This window comes from Ooceraea biroi, chromosome 9, assembly GCF_003672135.1.
Source record: "Ooceraea biroi isolate clonal line C1 chromosome 9, Obir_v5.4, whole genome shotgun sequence".
Lineage (NCBI taxonomy): Eukaryota > Metazoa > Arthropoda > Insecta > Hymenoptera > Formicidae > Ooceraea > Ooceraea biroi.
The window spans coordinates 9,482,498-9,490,899 of record NC_039514.1 but is presented as its reverse complement, the minus strand read 5'-3'; the positions used below and the strand labels follow the sequence as shown (position 1 = coordinate 9,490,899).

At 46.1% G+C, this 8,402-nt stretch overlaps 1 long non-coding RNA gene across 1 annotated transcript; it reads right to left on the bottom strand.

Annotated features, from left to right (window-relative positions):
* Positions 1-3,411: 3,411 nt before the first annotated feature.
* Positions 3,412-5,498, bottom strand: LOC113562604. Its single transcript, XR_003406991.1, has 2 exons — positions 3,685-5,498; positions 3,412-3,457 (listed from the first exon to the last, which is right to left on the bottom strand). It is a non-coding gene; the product is annotated as an uncharacterized LOC113562604 (long non-coding RNA).
* Between the last annotated feature and the right edge of the window lie 2,904 nt (positions 5,499-8,402).

Below are 8,402 nucleotides of genomic sequence, written 5' to 3'. Positions count from 1 at the left end.
CGAGACGTCCGATCTGAAAGACAAGCCTGCCATGAAATATCAGATTAAGTGGTGTTAATGCGAGACGTAAAACACCCGGCTCTCCATTCGAGAGAAATGCTGAGCGGAAGTCGTTCTTTCGCGCGCTTCGCAGAGTACCGAGAAAGAATCACCTCTTTTGTTCCTCTTATTTCTGAGGCTCACTGCCAAATGGACACTAAACCTAAATCGGGCAGACTGAGCAGGAATTCTCCGCTATTCTCACGAAATAAATCCGAGCCGATCAACTTGCAGCAACGTTTGTGAAACGCAACGTCGATTAGAAGCCGTTCGCTTTTATGGTGTGCACGACTGCACATCTCTTTAGGATAATTACATGTCTGTACCATCAGCATGTTTGCAATCAACTGATAATTGAGTTTGAACATCGCGACGCAAGATTGAATCCTTCGATTCTTCCCAACCTCAGGGTGCATTATTAAAGCTTTATGCGTGTATTTTATACTTTATCGTATACTTTATACTGTTATTATAATTACCGTTCAAATCACCGCGAGCACCTTCGAGTCTCCGATTTTTCCAGGCTGTTCCAGGCTCGTTCGGTCGATTCAGGACGCGAGGTCTCCGCTCGTAATCTCGTTCCTCCCTCAATAACGTCCAATCTTTCTCTTCCTCGTCTCTTTTCTTCCTCTCGGTTGTCTGTTTACGAGATGTGCGGGATTCAGATGCGCGTATTCAGACGTGGATAATGGCGTATCGCGATTAACGTCAGGCTGATTAATCGGTGCGTCAGCGCAAAACCACGCTCGTCCGTCGACACCGCCTCGTCTAATGATCCCGGCGAGTGATCGGCGCGGATCCACAAGAACCTAATACCCTCGACAAACCGCTTCTCCACACCTGCCGGCGAGTGTCGCGATGGATTTCACCGGCGGTTTTCCCTCGGCGAGAAAAAGGAAGAATCAGTGGAATCGCTCATTCGACAATTACAAGCCGTTGCAAATTCATGGTTCATTGGAAAAACACTCGTACGTCAGTAAAACGACCGCGTTTGACACACTCTCCTGCGCCAACGATAATCGTGACCATCGCGACGAACGGTCGCGGGAGTTTCTCCGCGTATTAATCTTCTTAAACGTCGCCGTACGATCACGCGCCGATTAAGAGCTCGATAAATCCGTGGGCCGCGCTACCGCGTCTAATCGCTCTATTGACAGATGCGTCAGACTTTCTGCCGCTCGACTGGAAAACCCTGAACGCTCTCTTTTAACGAGCCACTAGGTGGGATACGTCCATCCGTCCGACGTGCGAATTAATCTAGAAATCTAGAAATCGCTCGGGCGTATCTGCGTGTTAGAGTCCTCCAATGTCTCTTCCGCTGAAAGCGACGGCTCCTCTCTCGCGGCAGCTTTCGCCCGAAATCCTCACGCGAGACCGCGATGCGGCCAGTACGATTCAACCAGCGTGTGCCCAGTCTAATCGAGGTATACAATCGTGAGAGCAATAAAGGAAGGCAGATTCCCTCGGCAGTACGCGGTATCAGCGGTTGCGGCAATTATCGTAACTGTTGTTGCGCCTTTGTGGCTTCACGCGACTGACGTGGTCTGGCCCGCTCCGCGGGAGACCGTCCGTTCCATCAGCGTACTCGTGTTCTCTTCAGGATGAGCCTCGGAACGAATCCAAGAGGACAATGTAACCAGCACACTCGCCTCGTCCCGCCGCTAATTCCAAGCTTGCTTCTCACCGCCACGAAACCGCCAAATCGGTCGATCTCTTCTTCTTCTTCTTCTTCTTCTTGCTGCCGGTATCCTCTCGCCAATCCGCTTTCGCCGGATTCTTCCCGCGTTTCTTATCTGCACGCTTCGCTTCGCCTGCTCGACGTTTACGACGCCTCTTCTGCTGTCGAACGCCTGTTTGTGCGCCGATCCGATTTCCCGGCGGCGAGCGAATTTCGCGGACGAGCGTTACGTACGCAAATCGGTCAGCGGCTCTCCCTCTCGCCTCCCTCTGAGATCTCCCTATCGAGACGCAAGATCCGAGACTGCTCGATGCTACTCTGCGCGCCTTTGCTTTACGATCCGTGAAAAATAGTACCCCTTCCGCGGATTCGCAACCGGATTATCGGCGATATGTACGATATCCTCGATATCCTGCGCGGCCGCTTTCTCCAGATCCTCACGCGTCTCTCGATTTACGGCGATGGGCCTTGACGGGAGCCCCGACGTTTCTTGCGTTTCGTAGCGATACTGCTACGAAATTTACGAAGCCGCTTAGCACACTTTATTAATGTAATATGGATAACGGAGGTACGCCACGCATATCGTATTTCATCGTCGTGCCCTGTTCACGGCTCGCGTGGCACGCGTCATTGAGTCTCTGATTAAAGTCTCATCGCGGTCTTCTACGCGTCTCGTTCAATCGCGATATTACGATACGACGATAGAAATATAATTGTATTTCTCTGTTCCTGCGACCTAACGTCCTAAGGCAGAGAATCTCAAAGAAGATCCGATAAAGGATAAGAGGGAACGTAGTCTTCGTTTTGTTCTCCCTTTGCGTGATATCCTCGAAACGACGTCAAAAATCTTCTGGGATCTTTCTAAAATCCGGACAATCTTCTCAGATTCTCTGCGTCCCTCTCCTCTCGTTGCGTCCTTCCCGCGGCGTCCCAGATCCGGCTCGTCCTGAATACTCCTTTTCCTCGGGGGTACGCGTCGTCCGGCCGTGACGCGATTTCTCCGCGTGTAGACCCCACGTGGATCGGTTTACCGTGGCTCTCTTGTGGCGCAACAATAATTCGATATCACGCGAGATCAGGCGATATCTGTCCCACTGTGTTCGCGCGTTCCCGATCCAGTCTTCTCTGTCCGATGCTGCACGGTCGCCCTTTCTCCGTCTTCTTGCTGGATTCGCCGATCGTAAATTACACCCGCCACGAAGGCGTATCATCGGCCGCGCATCACCGAGTCCCGCGCCCACGAAATCGCCGCGATCCTTGCATCCATCCTCGCGTTTCGACCTTTCGCGCCCTGATCCCGATTCTTCGGCGCGCCTTGTCGGCTCCGTCGTGGATTGTCCACCGATGCAATTTTCCACGTATCTCAGTCATCCACCGTCCTCAGAGTGACTCCCTTCGTCTCTCCATTGTCCTGCCTCCTGCTCGTTCCAGCCGCGTAGTTGACACGAGCCTGGTGTCATCAGCGGATTCGCTCTTCCGCGTTCTTTCCGCTTCCAATGTGTCCAATGTGTCTTCATGCGATCGCAACGTCGTTTTCCTTGGCTGACCTTCTTGCCCTCTCGCTCGTTCCGCCTCGCGCGTTTTTCGAGTCTGAAGGGACTACGATTCACACGATTGTGTACAAAGAGCTTTAGAATCTCCAGATTTCTTCTGGTGCATTTCCATCATTCATGGTCTTCTTCTTCTTCTTCTTCTTCTTCTTCTTCTTCTCGATAGTAAAGTAGGCGAATTGAAGTTAGACTGAAAATTAAAATAGAATTAATTATGTGATGATAACATGTATTCGAACATGAATGCGTGATTCGTATCTTTATAGAATACTAGAATAGGTTTATCTTAGTAGCGTGATGTGTGTAATTTTTATAATAAGCGAAACCGTGGGAGGCATTTTATAAAATTTGTGTCATGATTATATATATATATATATATATATATATATATAAACTTAAATCTAAGAAAAGACTCACTTCCTATTATCGCACTCGCTTGTAATCCTCCTTGGATTCTTTCTTGAAATCTTCAGTACGTGCTCGCTTCTTCGCGAGCTCTCTCGACTGAATCCATTTCGGCGATGTGATTACACTTCCCGCGTGTTTTGTTCTTCTTTCACTCCGACTCCGAGGCATCGACACCGTTCACGAAGCAGCGTGATGATTTCCTCGCCTTTGTAACAGCCAGCTCGACGCACACCCGGATACCACCGAGTCGAGCTAGAGGTACGCTCGTTCTTTGTGGTGCAGACAGGCTTAATTGTGGGAACGCGGCTCCCTTTTGCCTAGATCACTCGCGGCCTCGTTCGTTTAATATTCCCGCCTCTGTGTCATTATGTTGAACACTTTTCGTGATCTCCCTCTGGCCTCCTCTTCGCACGCTTCATTCAAAGAACAAAAGTCCCAAGTTGTTTGCCATCGAACAATCACCAAATTACCTGCATTTTCCAGGCGGGCCACTTGAACGCCGCGCTTTTCCACGATCGCGCTCCGCGAGACGAAACGAACGCGAGCCTAGGTGTGTTCCTCTTCGCTGCTTAATTACAAATGTGAAATTAATTAATTAATTCGTCCGCGCGAGCATGCGCGTTCGTGCGCTCGAGCTGCAGGGAGGGTTGTCGTTATGGGATCTCGGCACAGTTACGGCAATCAGACGAGTTAGCGCTACACTCGAACTAGTTTCCATAACAAAATCTTTCTTCTCAAAGCCTTTTCTTATAGCCCAGACATATCTTTCTCAACGTTCATCTTGCGTCCATAATGAAAATAAAATGATCCCACGATGTACGGGGATAAACATTCTTGATCCTTCAACAACCCTTATCAGCGTCGTTTCCTTTCTCGTCTCTCATATTAATTAATTTTCGATCATCCGGCCGGATTTGTCCGGACTCATGGCCAACACTTGCCGGAACTCCGTACACTTGATGTAACTAAACTTGGCGGATGGTGGAATTGCACTGAGGCCGGATGGTGTCGAGCCGCCCCCAATGTAGCTCCTCCTTGCCTCGCTCGGCCGCCTGGCCATTTAATAGTGGGGATCCGGATCCCTTCTTCCGCGCGCTTCAAAGCCGCGGGGCTTCCTCGTCTACTCGTGTCCTTGCTCCATCCACGATCCGGTGATCCTCGTGATCAGGAGCAGTGCACCTCCCTACCGCCCTTTCCGCACGCGCGCGCGCACTCCCTCTCATTCTCACGGTTCCTTGGCTCAGTTCCTGGCTCCAGAGTGCGAATCCGTGTCGACTGGTACATTTTCGTTGAAACGTGGTTTTCGTTACTTCCTTCCTCCCCCGATCTGGAAATCTGCGAGTCCGTTGAATGCAGATGAGCGAATTTTAATGAAGACCATGCCTTCCGGGACGAAGCGCTCGTAGCGTATACGTGGTTCCTTAACTGTAGTTTTTGTAAATGTAATTTACAATTGCAAATCTGTACTTGAAGAGTCAATTTCGTAAATGCGAAAATTCGAAAATATAAATTATGCGCAAGAAAAGAATATCAAGGCAATTAATTAATTATAATACACTTACTTAAATTAGATTGACCGCTGCATATTTGCGATTTACAGAAATAGGTGATGTAAAATCGGTAAAAAATTAAATCGTTTAGTTTGGTTTGCTATGGCCACCTGTCATCAGTCGCTACTTTTCCGGTCCATATTATAGAGAAAACGAGAAAAATGTTACTGTCCTAGAATCAGCTGAAATGTCACGTACAAAATATTATTATTCACCGTGAGAATACCTGCAGAACACTGAGAAAATCACCGAGAAGGTTCCACCTAGAAAAAGGGATTCGCGGATTCTCACGCGGAACGCCTGCTCCGGTGGTGCTAACATTCGGCATTTTCTGGGACGGCGACCTCGATGTTTGCATATCGTGTATTCTGCCGGAGCGGAAGTGCTGCCCGTTTAATTCGTAAGATCGAGGATGCCGTCCATGCTGAAGGGCTCAGAGCGAGAAACGCTCGTGAGGCGCGCTAATATGCAATGGTTGTAACATGCTAATCAGCGAGCGTAACATGACGCGAAGAAATTTCGTGAGGAAATGAATGATCAACGTCAGCCATTGTTTAATATCGAATTCGTCCGGATTTCCGTTTTTCTTTTTGCTTTTCGGGTGAAATCAACTCGATATTTTTCTACGCAATGATCTAAAGACTGCAAAAATATTGGATCATGAAAAAATGGACGTAAATAACAGCTTCTCGGTTATCTTAATGAGTTGCGGTGGTACAAAAAGTAATTTGTTGTAAAGCGTGGAAGTGCCTTGATTTTGCCGCTCGAACGCTCATTTAATCACGGCAATTACAATGTCACGGTCTCATAATATCTTTAATACTCAGATAACCCTGATAAGTGCGTATGAATAAATTATCGAACAGTTTATGATAATATTAAACGATACGTTTCGCGCAAAATGCGTAATTTGCGAGATGAGAGGGAGAGAAAAAGAGCGAAAGAGATCTGCGAACCGTCAGCATCGTTGTGCTTCGTACCGCAAAACGATTTGGCCTCTAAATGATCTGGAAGCCAGATTAGAAGGAGCGAGTACGCATATACTCTAGCCGCATGTATAATTAAGGTAACAATTATTATTACGGTACATACGCGCGTGCTTGCCCCGGCGGAGTTTACGCGTTATAAACGCACCGCCATCTTTTCACACGAGGACGCGGCGTCTTCTCTTCACGCGAATTATACGGCTAATAGCCGTATCTCATCACTCTGAGATGATGGTCGCAAGAAACCCTCTTCCCGCAAATAATGAGAATGGTTCTTTTTAGCCAAACGCATATCCGTTAGCTTACTGTCTGGCGAAAATTGAGAGAATACGAACGGATCTGCTGTTATCTCGTAGCGAGCGTGAAGCAAAGTGATTTCGACGGCGATTAAATCTCGATTAATTTCGATTGAGGAGCAGAATAGCATGTTGAGGAAAAAGATGGCATTTCTTACGTAGAACAGCTGTCCATAACTATTTTTTTATCGACAATAACTTAAAAAATCGGTAATTAGATTGATGACAAATGCTGATGACCGATACTGTACCAACAGTGTTTTACTGAATAATCGTTTCATTTTACATTCGCAAAATTAAAATTGAAAGATTTTATAAGAAGAAAGCCCGTGTAATCCTGCAAAAACTTATCGTTTCAAAAAGAAAGATAGCACAAGGTATGGTATAAAGGATGAATTTTATATTAGAAAAGTATCTTTACTTCTTAAACTTTTACATTTTCGATTTGTTCGGAAGAATATAAAGATGTAAAATAATTTATATATGTATTTATATAATTTATATATCCCAGCTAAATGTTACTGCTCCGGTGAAACTTGCGTATGCATTATTGGCATCATGAACAATGTCCGCGGAGCCGCTACTTGAACGACGTTTTATAATATAATATCAACAGTAACGTCCATAATCTGCGAAACTGTCCAGGTAAATGATAGTCAACAAAATACAATTTCGAGTAAAGCACCACGTGTATGAAATTATACAGTGGACACAGAAGGCCAGAGTGAATAGCGGAAGGTAGCAATAAAAATGAATACAGCTGCGCGCAGAAGATAAATGTCTTGCGGTATTCCGCAGCAATGTTGAAGCGGTAAACGCGCACATCGTAAAAATCTAAAGACCTTTTCTTTCTTTCTAAAATATCATCACGATTAATTAATGGCACATGGTTTTCGCATTGTGATAGAAAAGAGAGAGAGAGAGAGAGAAAAAAAAAAGAGATTTTTGCATCGATTATCTGTTGATGGTCGCGTCGAATTCACGCGTGAACCGTGATTCTGAGACTCGCAGCCGCATTTTTGCATAACACACAATGTGAGAGTTAAACTGCCAAGAAAGAACCATGTCTATTGAATTTCCGGTGCCGCGTGGTTTGCTTAATGAGTTAACGGGTCGCGAACTCCCAAATTGTCTTTTAAAATGGTAACGGAAGTCCCGTGCCCTCGTCTTCGGGGCCACTCCAGGTCGACCCGTCACGAATTCGCGAAACTATTATTTCCTTGCCGCTCCACTTTTGACGATTGAACCATGGCCCGGAACATCTGCTACATTACGTCGGAATTCGTGCAGATTTGATGAACTGCCGCGATTAACGTAGAGTTTAGTGCCACGTGCCGCATGCGAAACGACTCTGAATTATGCGACCAGAATTCACGGGAATTTTCATACTTCTCGATTTGGGATTATCTTCTTCATAATTAAAATATCCAGGCATCAACAATTCTTCTTCTTTATCACTCGACTCGTGTGCGATTGAAACTGAAACATAAGATATAGTATATATTAGGGGTGTGATTTAGTTTTGCGGGTTTTTTTGCTCAAAAACGCATGTATTTAAATATGATAATGAATGAATACCTTAATCAAAATATTTTCCTTCGTTTTCTATAACTTTTTCCCATCTTTCTGGCAAGAGATGGATTCCACCACGATAAAATCACTCTTCTTTTCAGTTGATTCATTTGTCGACGAATTTTCGCACTTCTTCCAAATTATGAAAGTGTGTATCCTCTAAAGCGTGTTGCATCCACCGGAACAAATAATAATCGCATGGAACAATGTCCGGAGAAGACTTGCCATTCAAGCTCTAATAGTGTTTGCTTCACTGATAACGCAACGTCAGGTCGAGCGTTGTCACGAAGAAGAATCACTTTCCGTCGTTTACTCGCAATTGC